Raw genomic sequence first — 22436 nt, forward strand, 5'->3', positions numbered from 1 at the left:
GTTTCCTCGGTGTGTATGTCCAGGAGTGGGATTGCTGGGTCATATGGCAGCCATGTTGAGTTTATTTTTTGTATGGTGTTAGGGCGTGTTCTAATTTCATTCTTTTACACGTAATTGTCCACTTTTCCCAACACCACTTATTGAAGAGACTGCCTTTTCTCCACTGTATGTTCTTACCTCTTCTGTTGAAGATTAATTGACCATAGGTATGTGGGGTTATTTCTGTGCTCTCTACTGTGTTTCATTGACCCATATGTCTGTTTTGTGCCAGCACCACACTGTTTTGAATACTGTTTCTTTGCAGTAGTGTCTGAAGTCTGAGAGGGTTATGCCTCTGTCTTTGTTCTAGTCCTTCAGGATTGCTTTGGCAATTCTGGATCTTTTGTGGTTCCATATAAATTGTAAGATCATTTGTTTTAGTTCTGTGAAAAATGAAAAAGACATCATGGGTAACCTGATAGGAATCACATTAAATCTGTAGGTTGTTTTTTCATTTTTTAAATGGCTTTCTTTGCTGTGCAAAATCTCATAAGTTTGATTAAGTCCCATTTGTTTATCTTTATTTTTATTTCTATTACTTTGGGAGACTAATCTAAGAAAACACTGACACAATTTATGTCAGAGAATGTTTTACCTATGTTCTCTTCGAGCAGTTCTATGGTGCCATGTCTTAAGTTTAAGTTTTTAAACCACTTTGAGTTTATTGTTGTTCATGGTGTGGAGGTGTGTTCTAACTTTATTGAATTATATGCACCTGTGCAACTTTTCCAGTACCACTTGCTGAAGAGACTTTTTCCCATTTTGTATTCTTGCCTCCTTTATTGTAGATTAATTGACCATATGTGTGAGGGTTCATTTCTGTGCCCTCTATTCTGTTTCATTGATCCATATGTCTGTTTTTGTGCCAATACCCTTCTGTTTTTGATTACTATAGCTTTGTAGTACTGTTTGAAATCTGGAAGAATTATGCCTCTTTCTTTGTTTTTGTTCCTCAGGATTGCTTTGTAAATTATGGATCTTTTATGATTCCATATAAATTTTTGGATTATGTGTTTTAGTTCTGTGAAAAATGTCATTGTTAATTTGATAGGGCTCACATTAAATCTGTAGGTTGCTTTGGGTAGTATTGCCATTTTAACCATATTAATTCTTCCAATCCAAGAGCATGGGATATTTTCCCGTTTATTTAAATCCTCTTTTATTTCCTTTATTAATGTTTTACAGTTTTCAGTTTATGAGTTTTTCACCTTCTTGGTCAGGTTTATTCCTATGTGTAAGAAATGTAAGTAATTTCTGAGTGTTAATTTTGTTGTCTGCTATTTTGCTGAATTCATTTATTAGATTTAACAATTTTTGTGTGGAGTCCTTAGGGTTTTCTATATAGAGAATATCATGTCATCTGTATATAGCAACAATTTTACCTCTTCCTTTCCAATTTGGATATTTTTTACTTCTTTTTCATGCCTAATTGCTGTGGCTAGGACTTTCAATACTATGTTGAAGAGAAGTAGTGAAAGTGGATATCTTTGTCTCATTCTATGTTTAAGTGACAAGTGTTTCAGCTTTTCACCATTGAGTATTATATTGGCTGTGGTTTTGTCATAAACAGCTTATATTACATTTATATATATTCCTGCTGTATCCACTTTGGTAAGAGTTTTTATCATGAATGGATGTTGAATTTTGTCAAATGCTTTTTCTGCATCTATTGAGATATGGTTTTTGTATTTTCATTTGTTTATATGGTATATTACATTGAATCATTTGTCTATGTTGAAGCACCCTTGTGAACTTGGAATGAATCCCACTTGGTTGTGATGTACGATCTTTTTTATGTGTTGTTAGGTTTAGTTTGATCACATTTTGTTGAGAAGTTTTTCATCTATATTCATCAGACATTGGCCTGTAGTTTTTTTGATAGTATTTTTGTCTGGTTTTTAGTATCAGTAATGGTGGCTTTATAGAATGATTTTTGGAGTGATCATTACTCTTTAATCTTTTAGAGGGATTTGAGATGGAGCAACATAAGTTCTTAATATGTTTGGTAGAATTCCCCAGTGAATCTATCTAGTCCTGTATTTTTGCTTTTGAGGAGTTTTTTGTTGTTGTTGTTTGTTTGTTTTTAATTGCAAATTCTTTTAAAACTGTTTGGTCTGTTCAAATTAGCTGTTTATTCTTGATTCAGTTTTTGTGGGCTGTGTGTTTCTAGATATTTGTCCCTTTCTTCTAGGTTGTCCAATTTGCTCACATATAATTGTTCATAGTATTCTCTTATGGTTTCTTGTATTCTGTGGTATTGCATGTAATTTCTCCTCTTTCATTTCTTATTTAGTTTATTTAAGTCCTCTTTCTTTTCTTTTTGGTGATATTTGTCAAATACTTGGTCAGATATTTGTCAATTTTGTTTATACTTTCAAAAAACCAGCTTCTGATTTTATTTATTCTTTCCTACTTTTAAAAAATCTCTATTTTATTTATTCCTACTCTGATCTTTATTATTGCCTTCCTTCAGCTGATTAGGTTTCATTTGTTCCTCTTTTTCTACTTCCTTTAAGTAGTAGGTTAGGTTGTTTATTTTATATTTTTCAATTTTTTTAGGAAGGCCTGTATCTCTGTGGACTTTCCAGTTAGGAGTGTTTTTGCTGCATCCCATATATTTTGTAGTTGTGTTTTCATTGTCATTTGTCTCTAGCTGTTTTTTAATTTCCTCTTTGATTCTATCATTGGCCTATTGATTTTTCAGTAGTGTGTTGTTTAGTTTCTATGTAATCATTCATTAATTTTCAGGATGACTTTATTTCTTATTTTAAATTTTAAGATTGATCCATAAACATTTATAATTATTAAGTTAATTTGGTAAAGTTAATGCACACAAATTTGATAAACCAAAAATTTTATCTCTATAGACTAGCCAACAAACTGGAAGATTATATAAAAATTATCCTTTAGGTTACATCAAATAGGGATTTCCCTGGTGGTCCAATGGTAAAGAATCCACCTTGCACTGTAGGAGACATGGGTTTGAATCCTGGTTGGGGAACTAAGGTCTCACATGCCATGGAGCAACTATGCAAGAGAATGTCCCATGTGTGCTTGAAAAGAACTTGTATTCCGGTTTTCTTAATGCAATGTCCTGAAAATATCAACTAAACCTAATTGCTTGACTGTGTTATTTAGCATCTATGTTGCCTTATTGATTTCCTGTCTGAAGGAGCTGTCTATTGGTGTTAGTGGGGTGTAAAACTCTCCTACTATTATTGTATTCCTGTTAATTTCTCCTTTTATGTCTGTTAGTGTTTATGTATTTAGGTGTCCCTATATTGGGTGTGTATAATGGCTTTCTTTTGAATTTTTCTTGAGTTCTTGTCTTTTTTGTTTTTGTGAATCTTTTTAACTTGTGTTTTTAACTTGTGGTTACCCTTGTTTTCAAGTATGTTGACCCATTATTACATCTACCTGCTTTAGATTGGTAGTAGTATAAGCTCAAACACATTCTTTAAAAATTCTACATCTTCTTACTCCTCTCCTCATATTTTGTGATTTTGGTGTCTGATTTTACATCTTGGTGTTTATCCTCTTGCTGTTCACAGTAGTTATAATTGCTTTCACAAAAATTTTTTTGTTTACTTAAATCTATGTACTGCTTTATTTAAATGATCTATAATCTTTTTTATTTGCTTTTCCTATTGCAATTTTCCCTTTCCTATAGATTCTTATTTCTTTTTTTTTTTTTTTTTTTTTAGAGAAGACTTTTTGATATTTTTTTTGGGGTAGGTTTAGTATTGCTGAATTATTTTAGTTTTTGCTTGTCTGGGAAATTCTTTTATCTCTATCCATTCTAAATGGTAACCTTGCTGGCTAGAGTATCCTAAGTTGTAGATTTTTCCTTTTCAATCTTTGAATATATTATATCTCTCTACACTCTTCTGGCCTGCAGAGTTTCTGTAAAGAAATCATCTGATAATTATATGGGAGTTCCCTTGTAACTGACCCTTATTTTATTCTTGCTACTTCAGAATCCTCTCTTTACCTTTAAATTTGCCATTTTAATTATGATATGTCTTTCTGTAGGTCTGTTTGGGTTCATAATGTATGGGGCTCTCTGTGCCTCTTGTACTTGGATATCTGTTTCCTTCTTTAGCTTGGGGAACTTTTCTCCAAATACATTTTTGATCCCCCTTTCTCTTGTGAGTCCATGGACTGTAGCTCACCAGGCTTTTCCATCCATGGGGTTTTCCAGGCAAGAGTACTGAAGTGGGTTGCCATTTCCTCCTCCAGGGGATCATCCCCACCCAGGGATCGAACCCATGTCTCCTGCATTGAAGGCAGACGCTTTACCCTCTGATCCACCAGGGAAGTCCCTCTTATCTTTATGGAATCTCTATTATGCAATAAGAGAATAAATTATATCAGTAATAAAAAATTTAACATAGAAAATCTCAGGACTGTATGGTTTCACTGATGAATTCTACCAAACCTTTAAAATTAGAATTAATATCAATCTTTCTCAAACTCTTCCAAAAGAATAGACGAGGGAGTACATCCTAATATGTTCTGTGAGATCGTGATTACCTTTTTTTAAAATACAGGAAAGAACATTGTAAAAAAAAGAAAATTATAGAATATATATGTATATGCACATTATGTATAGATGGAGAAACTCTCAGAAAAATACTATTCAATCTAATCCAGAAACATATTAAAAAATATAACCTTTTCAAAGTGAAGATTATTAAGGATGCAAAGGTGTTTCCACATATAAAAATAAGACTATGCTTAATACTACATTAGTAGAATGAAGGCATCAAAAATGTTATCATACTAAATAACACAGAAAAAGCAACTGATGGTATTCAACATCTTTTAATAATAAAAGCATTTAGCAATATAGGAATAGAAATGACTTTCCTTAAGCTGGTAAGAGCTTCATGAAAAACCCACAGGTAATATCATACTCAATGCTGAAAGACTAAAAACCCAACCTTAGGACTAGGATCAAGAAAAGGATGCTCATTTTCACCCCATCTGCTCAATATTGTAATAAAGTTCTAGACAGACTAATTAAGCACAAAAAATAAACAAAAGGTATATACTTTAAAAGGAAGAAGTAAAACTATCTATAGTCACAGATGACACGATTTTATATGCAAAATATCCTAAAGAATTTACCAAAAAGTCTGCTAAAACTAATAAAAAATTCAGCAAAGTTGCAAGATGAAAAATCAACACGAAAAACAATCTGTTGCCTTTTGATGTACTAGCATTCAGCAACCCAAAAATGAGATTACTAAAGCAATTCTATTTAAAGTAATATTAAAAATAATAGCATGCTTAGGAAAAAGTTTAACTAAGGAAGTATAAGAAACAAACACTGAAAATTCAAAGGGTTGCTGAAAGAAATTTTAAAAGTCCTAAATAAATGGAAAGACATTCCATATTCATGAATCAAAATATATTATTTTCAAGATAATAATACTGCCTGATGAAATCTATGAAATCTACAGATTCAGTGCAGTTACTAGAAAATACCAACAGCAATTTTGCAGACATGAAAAACACCAACTCTAAAATTTACATAGGAATATGAGGGGCCCTGAGTAGTTAAAACAATCTTGAAAAGGAAGGACAACTTTAGAGGACTCAAACATCTTGAGTTTACTTACTACAAAGTTACATTCATAAAAAGTGTCATTCTAGTATAAGGATTGCCATAGAGATCAATGGAATTGGATTGAGGTCAACAAAAAAAAAATACCTTGTGTCAATTGGCTTTTGAAAAATATGTCATAACCATTCAATGAGGAATAATAGCCTCTTCAAAAATGGTGTTGGAACAATTGGATATCCACATACAATCCAATAAAGCTGAACCCTTATTTCATAGCATATGCAAATTTTTAGTGGTTTAAAAGACTTAACTAATAGAACTAAAATTTAAAACTCTTGGAAGAAACATGGGGACAAATGTTCATGACCTTGTATCTGACAATGGTTTATGTGATATTACACTAAAATTATGAGCAACAAAAGGTAAGAATAGATAAGTGAACTTCATGAAAGTAAACTTGTGTACCAGAGGTCATTCTCAAGACAGTTAAATGACAATCTACAGGATGGGAAAAGATATTTGTTAATTATGTATCTGATAAAGGTCTAATATCCAGATTACATCAAAAACCCTCACAATTCAAAAGCAATACAAAAAATTATTCAATTTTTTAAATGTATGAAGTTTTTCTGCACATTTTTAAAGCAAAGTGTTTGAACACAAAGATAAACAATACACTTCTAAATAGCCAGGAAGCCACTGAAGAAATAAAAGAGGAAATCAAAAGATATCTAGAAAGTGGGAATAAAAGGAATCCAGATTGGAAAAGAAGTAAAACTCTCATGATACTATACACATAGAAAACCTTTAAAATGCAACCAAAAAAAAACTACTAATCAATTAATTTAGTAAAGTCACAGGATTTAGAATTAATACACAGAAATCCCTTGCATTCCAATACACTAACAACGAAAAATCAGAAAGAGGAATGAAGGAAACAATTCCATTCACCACTGCAACAAAAAGAATATGATACCTGCTGGATCACAGGCATCGTGTTCCATTTTGGGAGCCCTCATTCACATTTGGAGGCCCAAAATCACTGAGGGCTGACATTTCTTGCCCGTTGTTATGGCATAAAATATTTCAATTCACACTACCCAAAGAAATCTACAGATTCAATGCAATCCCAATTAAATTACCAATGGCAATTTTCACAGAACTAGAAGAAAAAGTTGCACAACTTGTATGGAAACACAAAAGACCCCCAAAAGCCAAAGCAACATTGAGAAAGAAAAGCAGAGTTGAAGGAATAAACCTCCCTGACTTCAGACTATATTCAAAGCTACAGTCATCAAGACAGTATGTTACTGGCACAAAAACATAAATATACACCAATAGAACATGATAGAGAGCCCTGAGATAAATCCACAAACATATGGCCACCTTATCTTTGACAAAGGAGGCAAGAATATACAGTGAAAAAAAGATAGCCTCTTCAATAAGTGGTGCTGGAAAACCTGGACAGCTATGTGAAAAAGAATGAAATTAGGACATTTCCTAACACTGTACACAAAAATAAGCTCAAGATGGATTAAAAACTTAAATGTAAGTCCAGAAACTATAAAGCTCTTAGAGGAAAACACAGGAGAACACTCTTTGACATAAATAGCAGTAAGATTTTTCTCTCACCCACCTCTTAGAGGAATGGAAACAAAAACCAAAATAAAGAGATAGGACCGAATAAAACTTAAAAGCTTTTGCACAGCAAAGGAAACTATAAACAAGATGAAAAGACAACCCTCAGAATGGGAGAAAATTAATGCAAACAAAGCAACTTAAAAAGGGTTAAACTCCAAAATATATAAGCAGCTCATACAGCTCAGTATCGGAAAAACAAACAACTCAATAAAAAAATCGGCAGAATACCTAAACAGACATTTCTCCAAAGAAGACATACAAGTGGCCAATAAACATGAAGAGATACTCAACATTGCTCATTATTAAAGAAATGCAAATCAAAACTACAGTAAGGTGTCATCTCACACCAACCAGAATGACCATCATCAAAAAATCTAGAAATAATAAATGCTGGAGAGAGTGTGGAGAAAGGGGAACCCTCTTGCACTGTTGGTGGGAATTTAATCTGATACAGTCATTATGGATAACAGTATGGAGACTCCTTCGAAAACTAGGAATAAATCTACAGCATGATCTAGCAACCCTGCTACTGGGCATATATATACCCTGTTGTTGTTCAGTCACCTGGTTGTGTCTGACTCATTGCAACTCCATGGACTGCAGTACTTCAGGCTTCCCTGTTCCTCACTATCTCCCAGAGTTTGGTCAAATTTATGTCCATTGACTCGGTGATGCCATCCAACCATCTCATCCTCTGTCGTCCCCTTCTCCTCTTGCCTTCAAGCTTTCCCAGCATCAGGGTCTTTTCAAATGAGTCAGTTCTTCGCAACAGGTGGCCAAAGGATTGGAGTTTGACCTTCAGCATCAGTCCTTCCAGTGAATATTCAGGATTGATTCCCTTTAGGATTGACAGGTTTGATCTTCTAGTAGTCCAAGGGACTCTCAAGAGTCTTCTCCAACACCACATTTCAAAAGCATCAATTCTTTGGTGCTCAGCCTTCTTTATTGTCCGACTCTCAAATCCATACATGACTACTGGAAAAACCATAGCTTTGACTAGATGGATCTTTGTTGGCACAGTGATGTCTCTGCTTTTCAATATGCTGTCTAGGTTTGTCATAGCTTTTCTTCCAAGGAGCAAGCATCTTTTAATTTCATGGCTGCATTAACCATCTGCAGTGATTTTGGATTCCAAGAAGATAAAGTGTCTCACTGTTTCCATTGCTTCCTTATCTATTCGCTAGGAAGTGATGAGACCAGATGCCATGATCTTAGTTTTCTGAATGTTGAGTTTTAAGCCAGTTTTTTCACTCTCCTCTTTCACCTTCATCAAGAGGCTCTTCAGTTCCTTTTCACTTTCTGCCATTAGGGTGGTGTCATCTGCATATCTGAAGTTATTGATATTTCTCCTGTCAGTCTTGATTTAAGGTTGTGATTCACCCAGCCTGGCATTTGCATGATATACTATGCTATAAATATAAGTTAAATAAGCAGGGTGATAATATACAGCCTTGATGTACTCCTGTCCCAATTTTGAACCAGTCTGTTGTTCCATGTCTGATTCTAACTGTTGCTTCTTGACCTGCATACAGGTTTCTCAGGAGGCAGGTAAGGTGGTGTGATAGTCCCATCTCTTTAATCATTTTTCACAGCTTGTTGTAATCCACACAGTCAATGGCTTTAGCATAGTTGATGAAGCAGAAGTACATATTTTTCTGAAATTCTCTTGCTTTTTCTAAGATTCAGTGGATGGTGGCAGTTTGATCTCTGGTTCCTCTGCATTTTCTAAAGCCAACTTATACATCTGGAATTTATCAGTTCCCATACTGTTGAAGCCTAACTTGAATGATTTTGAGTGTTACCTTACTAGCATGTGAAATGAGCACAGTTGTACGGTAGTTTGAGCATTCTTTCGTATTGTCCTTCTTTGAGACTGGAATGAAAACTGACCCTGAGAAAACCACAATTCGGAAAGACACATGTACCCCAATGTTCATTGTAGCACTCTTTGCAATAACCAGGACATGGAAGCAACCTATATATCCATTATTGATGAATAAATAAAGAAGATGTGGTACATACAATGAAATATGACTCATATTTCTCATTATTCATACTCATAGTCATAAAAAGGAACAAGTTTGAGTCTGTTGTAGTGAAATGAATGAATCTGGAACTTCTTATACAGAGTGAAGTCAGAAGGAAAAAAACAAGTATCATATATTAACACATATATATGGAATCTGGGGCTTCCCTGGTGGCTCACATAGTAAAGAGTCTACCTGCAATGTGGGAGACCCAAGTTCAATCCCTGGTTTGGAAAGATCCCCTGGAGAAGGAAATGGCAACCCACTCCAGTATTCTTGCCTGGAAAATTTCATGGACAGAGGAGCCTGGCAAGTCACATGAGTCAGACATGACCGAGCAACTACTAACTAACAAGGAAATATAGAAAAACATTACTGCTGAACCTAGTAGAGAACAGACTTGTGGACATAGTGCGGGAAGGTGAGGGTGGGGTGAATTGAGAAAGTAGCATTGACATATGTACACTATAATGTATAAAATAGATCAGTTCAGTTCAGTTCAGTCACTCAGTCGTGTCCGACTCTTTACGACCCCATGAACCGCAGTTAGTGGCAAGTTGCTATATAACACAGGAAGCCCAGCCTGGTGCTCTGTGATGAAGTAGAAGAATGGAATGGGGGGTGGGGGAGGGTGGGTAACTCAAGAGGGAGGATATATATGTATATGTGTGTGTGTGTATATATATATATGTATGTATATATATATATATATATATAATTATAATTGATTTGTGTTATTGTACAACAGAAACCAGTGCAACACTGTGAATCAATATTTCACCAATTAAAGCATTAAAAAAATAAAAGCAGTTTTTCATATTGTATTGTATGAGTTGTTTATATATGTTGAATATTAACCCCTTAATGATCATATCATTTGCAAGCATTTTCTCCCATTCAATAGGTTGTCTTTTCACTTTGTGGATAATTTCCTTTACTGTGTGAAAGCTTTTAAGTTTAATTAGGTCCTATTCATTTACTTTTACTTTTGCTTTATTTGCTTTAGGAAACTGATCCAAAAAAATATTGTTGTGATTTATGTATTCTTCTACCTATGTTTTTCTCGAAGAGTTTGATGGTATTTTATCTTACATTTAATTCTTTAATCCAACAACCAAATGAAGAGATGCTCAATATCGCTAATCAGGGAAATGCAGATCAAAACTGTAATGAGATATCATCTCACTCCTGTCAGAATGGCTATCATCAAAAAAACCACACATGACAAATATTGGCGAGGATGTGGAGAAAAGGGAACTCTCTTACACTGTAGGTGGGAATGTAAATTGGTGCAGCCATTATGGAAAATACTATGGAGCTTTCTCAAAAAACTAGAAATAGAACTACCATATGATGCAGCAATTCCACTCCTAGGTATATACCCCCCCCAAAAAAAAACACACTAATTAAAAAAGATACATGCATCCTAAAATTCACAGCAGCATTATTTACAGTTACCAAGATTTGAAGACAACCTACGTGTCCATCAACAAATAAATGACTAAAGAAGATGTGGTATATATACAATGGAATAATACTCAGCCATAAAAAGTATGAAATTTTGCTATTGGACTATGTTATGCTATGTGAAATATGTCAGACAGAGAAAGGCAAATATTATATAATTTTATTTGTATGTAGAATCTAAAATATAAAACAAAATAGTGAAGATTTTTTTTAAAGCTGACTCACAGAAGATAAACCAGCAGTTACCAGCGGGGAGGTGGTAAGAGGAAATATGGGAGTGGAGGAGTGGGAGGTACAAACTATGGGGTGTAAGATAGACACAAGAGGGCATTATACAATGTGGGGAAGATAGCCAATATTTTGTAATAACTGTAAATGAAAAGTAACCTGTAAAATTTGTATAAAAATATATAAAGGACTTGGATATATAACTCTTCAATATGGTACACAAGTGACCAATGAACACATGAAAAAATACTCAATATTTGTCATAAGGAAAATCAAAACCACAGTTAGATAACACTTCAAAGATACCAGGATGACCATAATTAATAAAAAAGAAAATTATGTGAGGTGTGGAGGATGGGAACACTCATATACTACTGGTGGGAATATAAAATAGTGCAGCCACTATGGAAAGTACTACAGTTTTTCTTCAATTAGAGTTGACTCTTGAACAATATGTATTTCAGTTGCACAAGTACATGTATATGTGGATTTTTGACTATTTTAGTAAATATTATAGTCTTACACAGTCTACAGTTGGTTGAATTTGCACATGCAGAATCACATAGACAGAGGAATCATGGATACAGAGGAACCATTTATATGGAGGGTCAACTATAAGTTATATATGGATTTTCAATGTGGTGTTGGGTCAGTACCCTTAACCCCCACATTGTTTAAGGGTCAACCTTAGTCAAACATAGAATTATTATACAGTCCAGCAATTTGACTCATATTTATATACCCAAAAGAACTGAAAAAAGGTTTTCAAATAAAAGCTTGTAGAGGAATGTTGATAGCAGCACTATTCACAGTAACCAAAAAGTGAAGACAGCTCAAACATCCATCAACTGTTGAACAGAGAGAGACATAATGTGGGATATACATACAATGTAATATTAGTCAGCCATTGAAAAGAGTTAAATATTGATATATAGTACAACTTGTATGAACCTTGAAACTACTATGTTAAGTGAAAGAAACTAGACACAAAAGCCACATATGTTTGTATTTATGTAAAATATATAGAATTGGCAATTCATAGAGATAAAAAGCAGATTAGTGGTTTCCAGGGACTGGGTGAAGAGGTAAATGAGGAGTAACTTTAATGAATATAGAGTTTCTTTTTGCCATAACAAAAAGTTCTGCAACTAGATATTGGTGATAGCTGTACAATACTGTGCATGTATTTAGTACCACTGAATTGTATACTTTAAAATGTTTAAAATTAGTAAATTATATATTGCATATATATTGCACAATAAGAAGGCATTATCTCATTGTTTCCTATTTCACAATTCAGGTACAGATCTCACTGTACTGAAAGCAATGTGTTGGCAGAGCTTTCTGGGGAGCTGTAGGAGATAATCACTTTCTTTCCCTCTCCAGCTTATAGAGGCATCCAGCATTTCTTAGTTTATGCCTGCAAGCATCATGAAAGTCTGTAGCATAGGATTATTTTAACCATTCTTTTGGTGTCACATGTTTTCCTCTGGATTTTCTATTTTGACTCTCCCTCCACACTTATACACCCTTGTGATTCCATGTAGGACACACTTATATAGTTCAGGATAATCTCCCTACTTTAAGGTCACCCAGTTGGCAACTTTCAGTCAGTCTACAACTTCAATTTCCTTTTGACATGTATCCTAACAACTTTAGACGGCCATTATTCTGCTTACCACACCCAGCAATTCCACTCCTAGGTATATCCCAGAGAATTTGAAACATATTTCCAGGTAAAAAGCTTGCATGCAAATATTCATAGCAGCGTTATTCATAATCACTAAGATGAAAACATATTAACTGTCCACCAACTGATTAGTGGATAAGCAAAACATGGTATATTCATACAATATAAATTATTCAGCTACAGAACAGAATGAAGTACTGATGTATGCACAACATTGGCGAATATTGAATATACTATGCCAAGTGAAAGAAGTCAGATGCAAAATATCACATAATATATTATTCTATTTATATGAAATGTCTAGAATAGGAAATCAATGTACACAGGAATTAGATTAGTTATTTCTGGAGGGAAATTTCTGATGGAAAAGAAAAATAAGGAATAACTGCTAATGGCATGGAGTTTATTTTTAGAAAGATTAAAATGTTCTAGAATTAGATAGGGTTAGTGATTACACAACTCTGTGAATATGCGCAAAACTACTAAATTATATATATGAAAATGGTAAGTTTATAGCATATGAATTGTATCAACTAATGACACTTAAAAGCTTTTGCACTACAAAAAATGAATCATCTTAAAAATTATTACATTTGTTTTATGTTGAAACGATAACATTTTGGCTATATTCAGTTAAATAAAATATAAAATTTAAATTGAAAGGAACAATTACATCAGCATCATAGCAGTATGAAATGCTCTCTTTGTGTCTTACTTGCAATCTGAAACTAATTTCATAACTCATTGAAGATTTCTCTATCCATTGCACCAGAATTCCAGAGACTTCCACATATCCATACATCTAAAGGAAGGTGGACTGGAACACATAAAGGAGGTAGATCAAGGGGAACAACAGAGGTGATGGCTATGGCTTCAGTTCCCCTGTTGTGGTGACTGAGCCACAGCCCTAAAGAACCTGGTAGGAGCAGGAGAGGTGCCCCAGGCAACTCCAGCCTCCTGGTCGTAGATGTACCCACAGCAGCAGGGAACCAGGCAACAGTAGCACGAAGGCCTGTGACCTAATCCTTCCAACTTCAGATTTGCATGTGACTCTGGCTACCCCTTCCACAGTCGTGGCGCACATAAATTCGACTACCTTGTACTCAGCAGAGGTATCCATGACCTCAATTCCCCACTAAACTTCCCTCTTACCTCACAGCAGTGGAGTCAGTGACCCAGGTGACACTAGATGTGCTGAAAGTACATACCTCCCTAGGCAATGACACCAGTGACAGCAGCAACATTGATAATAGCAAGGAACCAATGACCTGGGAGGCATAAAGAGTAATGAAAAGGGCACCAAACAACAACTCTAGCAGAGGCAGTGGAAGGTGAAATGTGCCAATCCTCAAAAATACCCAGAGGCAGCTCAGGTAAAGAAATTAAAATCTTGTGCTACATTGCCATCTACTGAAAAATAAAAAGAAAGGCCTGTAATTGCTAATCTTGAATTGCTAGAATCAAGTAAAACATTTTTACCTACAGAAGAAAAGTGTTTGTTACTTCAAAGATATCAACAGAGAAAAAACTCATCAAGGACCACAAAAAACCATGGTAACATGATATCATGAAAAGAAAATGACAATTCTTCATAAACCAAATATACAGTCACAGAATATTGCAATCTAACTGATAAAGAATACAAAATAGGTATCACGAAGAAATTCAAGGAGATACAAGGAAATGCAGAAACACAGTTCAAGAAGCTCAGAAATAAAATTTGTGACCAAAAGGAATATTTTACCAAAGAGATTGGAACTCCAAAAAAGAACCAAACATAAATTCTTCTGGAGCTGAAGAACTCAATAGATGAGACAAAACATGCGTTAGAAAACATTGGAAATAGAATAGATCATAAGGAAGCAATTGTAAGCTTGTAGATAAAAATCTAGAAAAGATACAGTGGAACAGGGGAGAGAAGAAAGATCTAAAAAAAATTAATAAATTATATAAGAATTATCTCACTGCATTAGGAAGGGTAATATAAGGATAATGAATTTCCCAGAAAGAGAAGGGAGCAAAAAGAGAGGAGAGAGTTTGTTTTGAGAAATAACAGCTGAGAACTGCTGAAACTTGGGGAAGAAACTGAATATGCAAGTTAATGAAGCTAAGGAGAATGCTGGGTTATATCAATACAAAAAGACTTTCTTCAAGAAACACTATATTAAAATTATCCAAAGTCAATGACAAAGACATAATTTTTTTTCTATTTTATTATTTTTTGCTTTTTAATTTTTACAGTGTTGTTTTGATTTCTGCCATACAACAACGCAAAACAGTCATACTTATACATATACATCCTCCATCTTGAGCCTTCCTGCTTTCTCCCCATCCCATCCCTCTAAGTCATCACAGAGTGCCAGACTGGGCTCCCTGTGTTAAACAGCAATTTCTCCCCAACTATCCACTTTACACATGATAGTGTATATATATATTGATGCTACTTTCTCCATTCATTCCACTCACTCTTTCCCCTACTGTATCCACAAGTCCATTCTCCACATCTGCATCTCCATCCTTTCCCTGCAAATAGATTCATCAATCCTATTTTTCTAGACTTCATATATATATATATATATATATATATATATATATATATATATATATATATGTGTGTGTGTGTGTGTGTGTGTGTGTGTGTGTGTGTGTGTATATGTGTATATATATATATATGCACATTGATATACTATATTTGTTTTTCTTGTTCTGACTTACTTCACTTTGTATAACACATTCTAGGCTCATCCACCTCACTAGAACTGACTCAAGTTAATTCTTTTTATGGCTGAGTAATATTCCATTGTATATTTGTGGAAATGTGACCTGATACAGCTATTATGGAGAACAGTATGGAGATTCCTTTAAAAAACTAGGAATAAGTCTACCATATGACCTGGCAACACCACCACTGGACATATACCCTGAGAAAGCCATAACTGAAAAAGACACATGTACCTCAATGTTCATTGCAGCACTATTTACAATAGCCAGGACATGGAAGCAACCTAAATGTCCAACAACAGATGAATGGACAAAGACATAATTTTAAAGACAGGGGGAAAAGGCTGGTATCCTACAAAAGAACCCAGTTAAACTCTTAGCTGACTTCTCAGCAGAAACTGTACAGTCCAGGAGGATGTGGAATGATATTCTCAAAATGAAGTGAAGTCGCTCAGTCGTGTCCGACTCTTTGCGACCCCATGGACTGTAGCTTACAAGGCTCCCCTGTCCATGGAACTTTCCAGGCAAGATTACTGGAGTGGGTTGCCATTTCCTTCTCCAGGGGTTCTTCCCGACCCAGGGATCGAACCTGGGTCTCCCACATTGCAGGCAGACACTTTACCGTCTGAGCCACCAGGAAAGCCTAAAATACTGAAAGGTGAAAATCTTTCACCCTAGAATACTCTATTTAGCAAAGTTGTCCTTCAAATGTAAAGGAGAAATAAATGTTTTCATAGATAAATAAAAGCTGAAAGAATTTTGTTTTCTGTCAAACATCAACATGAATCAGCCATAGGTGTACATATGTTCCCACCCCCTTGAACCTCCCTCCCATCTCCCTCCCCATTCCACCAAACAAAATTCTGTAAAGCAATTATCCTCCAATTTAAAAAATAATTTTTTTTTCATTTATTTTTATTAGTTGGAGGCTAATTACTTCAGCAATACCACTTCTGGGCATACACACTGAGGAAACCAGATCTGAAATAAATAAATTTTTAAAAGAAGCTTGAAGAGTTTGTCACCACTAGACTTGCCTTACAAGAAATGTTGAGAGTTGGTCCAAAGATCATGGAGGAATAGGACGGGGAGACCACATTCTCCCCCACAAATACAGGAAAAGATCATCTACATGTGGAGCAACTTCCACAAAACAAATTCAGAATGCTGGCAGAGGACTCCAGATACCGAGAAAGACAAACAAATCTCTTTGAAATGAAGTAAGACAAAGGATAAAGATGTAAAGAGAGACAAAGGATTTAGAGACGGATCCATCCTGGGAAGGGAGTTTCCATACAGTAGCAAACCCTTTCACAGGTGGAGTCAGTGGGGAACTTTGGGGCAGCATAACAAAAAACAAAACAAATAAACAAAAATATCACTGTAGAATTCATGCCAAATGGCAATTACCAGTGGAGAAGCAGCTCATATGCTCGTGTCTGCCCACAGTGAGTGGGTGCTGGGTGCAGAGGCATGGGCTACATCATTGGTCCTTAGAGTAAGGACTGATATTGAATGCCCTGAGGACACACTGAGGGGACTAACATGACACAGCAACCCAAACCATGGGAAGGCCAGAGAGACAAAGAAAAACAAGCGACCTTTCCCCCAGGAAGGCTCTGACACCACAGTGTGTCCCCTGGCACGTTCACAAAACAAAGGATTGTGCCCTAGCAAATATCAAAGGAGAGCAAGCTGACTGCTATTTACAGCCCTCTCTGGATGCAGAGAGGCAGGTGCTCAAAAGAGGGGGAAGGTAAGGGGCTGCTGTAATCTCAACCCAGAAACCACATCTCCTGCCAAGCTGTGAGCAGGGTGCCAGTTGCTAACCATGTCTTTCTGGGATCCTGAGCGGTTCATATCTGCCAGAAGTGTCACAGCCTGAGGCAACTCCCCTGAGGAGATGCATGGCCCACCTGGGGCTGGGCCCTCGTGGAGTACCCGGGAGCCTGAGTGACTTCGACATAGAAGGTTCACCCCACCTAGGGCTGTGGCATCCAAGTGTGGTCCATCCACTATGAGTGCTCCCCACACATGCCAGTGGTGTTTGTTTGTAGTGTCCCTCCCTCTGCATAGCACAACTGAGCAAGTGAGCTTGCATAAAGGGACACTTTCATCCTCTCATGTCAAGGTGGAGATTAGACACTGAAGACACTGGCAAGCAGAAGAGGCCGGCCTAAGCAAAGAAAAGAAGGGGGAACTGCCCCGGAAGTGGCAGGTGCAACAGACTAAAATCCTGCAGTTAAGCTGAGACTGTGCATTTGAGGGTTAACTGTAGACTGAAACAAGTACAAGCCAGATTATCCCAGTACATGGGATTATCTGACACTGAACTAACTGCACTATATATATATATATATTAGTTTTGTGTTCAATTTTGTTTTGCTTTTTCTGTATGGTACTTTTGACAATCTAATCTTTATTCTAGGTTTTAGTTTTTGCATTTTGATATTTGTTATTAATTTTGTACCTTTAAGATTATAATTTTTAGTATCTATTTTCACATAGGGATTTGATTACTGGTTCAGTCACTCACTTCCCCTTTGACACTCCCTGTTCTCCTCCTGATCACCTCTATCTCCCTCCTCCCACTTATATTTTCTATATAACTCTGTGAATCTCTTTGGGTATTTCTGACTGTGGAGAGTTGTTTCATCATTAACATAGTTTTTGCCTTCAGTGCTGTGTGGAAGGAGAAGTCTTGAGGTTAATGTCAGAGGGAGACCCAAATCTAGAGGCAGGGGGCTCAACTCCAGAACTTTGGACCATCAAAGAACTCCAGACCCCAGGGAACATTAATAGATGAGAGCCCATACATTGAGACCAAGTTCCACCAAAAGCCAGCAGGCTCCAGTAAAAGACACCCCACACTAATCCTCCAGAAAAATAGGAACACAAACCTGAACATTAAAAGACAAACTGCCCAAAGCCATACCAAACTCAAAGACTGCTCAAGACTCACTACTGAACACTGCATTGACCTCCAGAGAGATGAGATCCAGCTTCATCTACCAGAACACAGACACAAGTTGCCATAGCCAGGAAACCTTCGCAAGCAACTGGTCCAAACTGCACCTGCAGCAAGCATACTCCACTATTAAGAGGAAATACAACTCTCCAACCTGCACAAAGAAGACAATGAACACAGTAGACTAAAAAATAATTAAAAGTCAGAGAAATACCCAGCAGGTGAAGTATCATGATGAAAAACAACCAAACAAAACAAAAGAGGAGGTGATAAGGGAGTCTACCCAAAAAAGAATTCAGAATAATGATATTAAAGATGATCCAAAATCTTTGGAAAACAAGATGGAGTTACAGGCAAATAGACTAGAGACACAGATTGAGAAGAAGCAAGAAATGTTTAACAATGACCAAGAAGAAATAAACAATGGTCAATCAGTAATGAACAATGCAATAAAGGAGATTAAAAACACTTCAGAGGGAACCAGCAGTAGAGTAACTGAGGCAGAAGAAAGCATAAGTGAGTTGTAAAATAGCATGGTGAAAATAAGTGAGGCAGAGTGGGGAAAAAAAAAAAGAAATGAGGACAGTCTCAGAGACCTGGGACAATGTTAAATGCCCCAATATTCAAATCATAGGTGTCCCAGAAGAAGAAGACAAAAGGAAAAGGCATGAAAATATTTGAGGAGATAATAGTTGAAAACTTTCCTAAAATGGGGAAAGAAATAGCCACTGGAGTCCTAGAAGCCCAGAGAGTCCCATACAGGATAAACCCAAAGAGAACCATGGCAAGACACATACTAATCAATGAAGGAAAATTAAACACAAAGAGCAAATATTAAAAGCTGCAAGAGAAAAGCAACAAATAACATACAAGGGGATCCTCATATAGATAACAGCTGACCTTTCATAGAAACTCTGCAGACCAGAAGGGAATGGCAGGATATACTTAAAGTGATGAAAGAGAAAAACCTACAACCACGATCACTCTACCCAGCAAGGACCTCATTCAGATTCAAAGGACTAATCAGAAGCTTTACAGACAAGCAAAAGCTGAGAGAATTCAGCACCACCAAACCAGCTCTTCAACAAATGCTAAAAGATCTCTAGACAGGAAACACCGAAAAGGTTTATAAAAATGAATCCAAAACAGTAAAGTAAATAGTAATGGGATCATACTTATCAATAATTACCTTAAATGTAAATAGGCTAAATGCTCCAACCAAAAGACAAAGACTGCCTGAATGGATACAAAAACAAGACTCCTATATACACTGTCTATAGGAGACCCACCTCAAACCTAAGGACATATACAGACTGAAAGTGAAGGGTTGGAAAAGATATTTCATGCAAGTGGAGGCCAAAAGAAAGTGAGATGGCAATACTTATATAAGGTAAAATAGTCATTAAAATAAAGCTCTTATAAGAGACTAAGAAGGACAGTACATAAAGCTCAAGGGATCAGTCCAAGAAAAATGTACAATTATAAATATATATGCACCTAACATAGGAGCACCACAATATATAAAGGCAAATGCTAACTGCTATTAAAGGGGAAATTGACAGTAACACAATAATAGTGGGGGACTTTAATACCCTACTCACACCAATGGACAGATCATCCAGACAGAAAATTAAGAAGGAAAAACAAGCTTTAAATAATACATTGTACCAGAAAGACCTAATTGATATCTATAAGGCATTCCACCCAAAAACAATGGATTTCACCTTTTTTTTCAAGTGCACATGGAATATTCTCCAGGATAGATCACATCCTGGGCCACAAATCTAGCCTTGGTAAATTTTTAAAAATTGAAATTGTTTCAAGCATCTTTTCTGATCACAATGCTATAAGATATCAACCACATTTAAAAAAAAAAACTATAAAAAACACAAACATATGGAGGCTAAACAACACGCTTCTGAATAACCAAAAGAAAACTGAAGAAATAAAAAATTCAAAATATGCATAGAAACAATGATAATGAAAACACGGCTACCCAAAACATATGGAATTCAGTAAAAGCAGTGCTAAGAGGGAAGTTCATAGCAATACAAGTCTACCTCAAGAAACAAGAGAAATGTCAAGTAAACAACCTAATCTTACACCTAAAACAAGTAGGGAAGACAAAAAAAGCATTCAGTATTAGTAGAAGCAAAGGAATTATAAAAATCAGAGCAGTAAAAAATGAAAAGGAAATGAAGAGACTATTGCAAAGATCAACAAAACTAAAAGCTGATTCTTTGAGAAGATAAACAAAATAGACATACCATTAGCCAAACTCATCAAGAAAAAAGGGAGAAGACTACAATCAATAAAATTAGAAATGAAAATGGAGAAGTTACAACATACATCCCAGAAATACAAAAGACTACTGTGAGCAACTATATGCTAATAAAATGGACAAATTGAAAGAAGTGGACAAATTCTTAGAAGAGTATAACCTTCTGAGAGAGTCAATTCCTAGGCAGGTAGATAAGAAGCCTGGGGTCCCCAAGGAGGAGAAAGGGGTCTGGAATTCTCAAGGAGGAGGAAAGGACAAGCTTTTTAATTTAAATTTTATATTTTATTTAACTGAATATAGCCAAATGTTATCATCTCAACGTAAAATAAATATAATACTTTTTAAAATGATTCATTTTTATAAAGATACAATTCGTATGCTATAAACTTACCATTTTCATATATATATTATTTAGTAGTTTTGAGCATATTCACAGAGTTGTGTAATCACCAACCCTATCTAATTCTAGAACATATTAATCTGTTATCTTAAAATGTATATTATTGGAGTGAGTCTGGTAAGATCTTTCTATTGTTAGCTCTAATCCTGTCATCTTAAAATGTAAACTGTGGGAGTGGGTCTAGTAAGATCTTTACAACCTTGAGACATTCTTTTGATTTATTGCAATAGCCAATTTAAAAAGTATATAGCTCCCTTGCTAAGACTAGCAAGTGGGGCATTCTCCATCCCCCTTCTGATGTCTATATCAGAAGCTTTCTCTGTCCCTTTTTATACTTTAATAAGACTGTGCTACACAAAAGCTCTTGAAGGATCAAGCCTGGCCCCTGGTTCCGAAGGTAAATCTTCTTCTTCAGAGATCACGAATCTGACACCGTTCACTGTAAGCTATCGCTTCCAAAACTGAACCAGGAATATACACCATATTAAGACATTGAAGGATAAAACCATATGATTATCTCAATAGATGCAGAGAAAGCCTTTGACAAAATTCAACATCCATTTATGATAAAAACTCTCCAGAAAGGAAGCATAGAAGGAACATACCTCAACATAATAAAAGTCACATACAACAAACGCACAGCAACATCTTCAATGGCGAAAAACTGAAGGCATTTCCACTAAGATCAAGAACAAGACAAGGGTGCCCACTCTCTCCACTACTATTCAACATAGTTTTGGAAGTCCAAGCCACAGAAACTAGAGAAGAAAAAAAAAAGCAATCCAGATTGGAAAAGAAGAAGTAAAACTCTCACTGTTTGCAGATGACATGATTCTCTACATAGAAAACCCTAAATTGCCATCAGAAAACTACTAGAGCTAATCAATGAATATAGTAAAGTTGCAGGATATAAAATTAATACACAGAAATACCTTGCATTCCTATTCACTAACAATGAAAAATCAGAAATTAAGGAAACAATCCCATTCACCATTGCAATGAAAAGAATAAAATGTTTAGGAACAAATTTACCTAAAGAAACAAAAGACCTATATACATAAAACTGTAAAACACTGATGAAAGAAATCAAAGAAAACACAAATAGGTGGAGAAATATACCATGTTTGTGGATTGGAAGAATCAATATAGTGAAAATGAGTATACTACCCAAGGCAATCTATAGACTGAATGCAATCCCTATCAAACTACCAATGGTATTCTTCACCAAACTAGAACAAATAATTTCATTATTTGTATGGAAACACAAAAGACCCCAAATAGCCAAAGCAATCATAAGAAAGAAGAATGGAACTGGAGGAATCAATCTGCCTGACTTCAGCCTATACTATAAATCTACAGTCATCAACACAGAATGATACTGGCACAAAGAAATATAGATCAATGA

Source organism: Cervus elaphus, chromosome X (assembly GCF_910594005.1).
Source record: "Cervus elaphus chromosome X, mCerEla1.1, whole genome shotgun sequence".
Classification (NCBI taxonomy): Eukaryota; Metazoa; Chordata; class Mammalia; order Artiodactyla; family Cervidae; genus Cervus; species Cervus elaphus.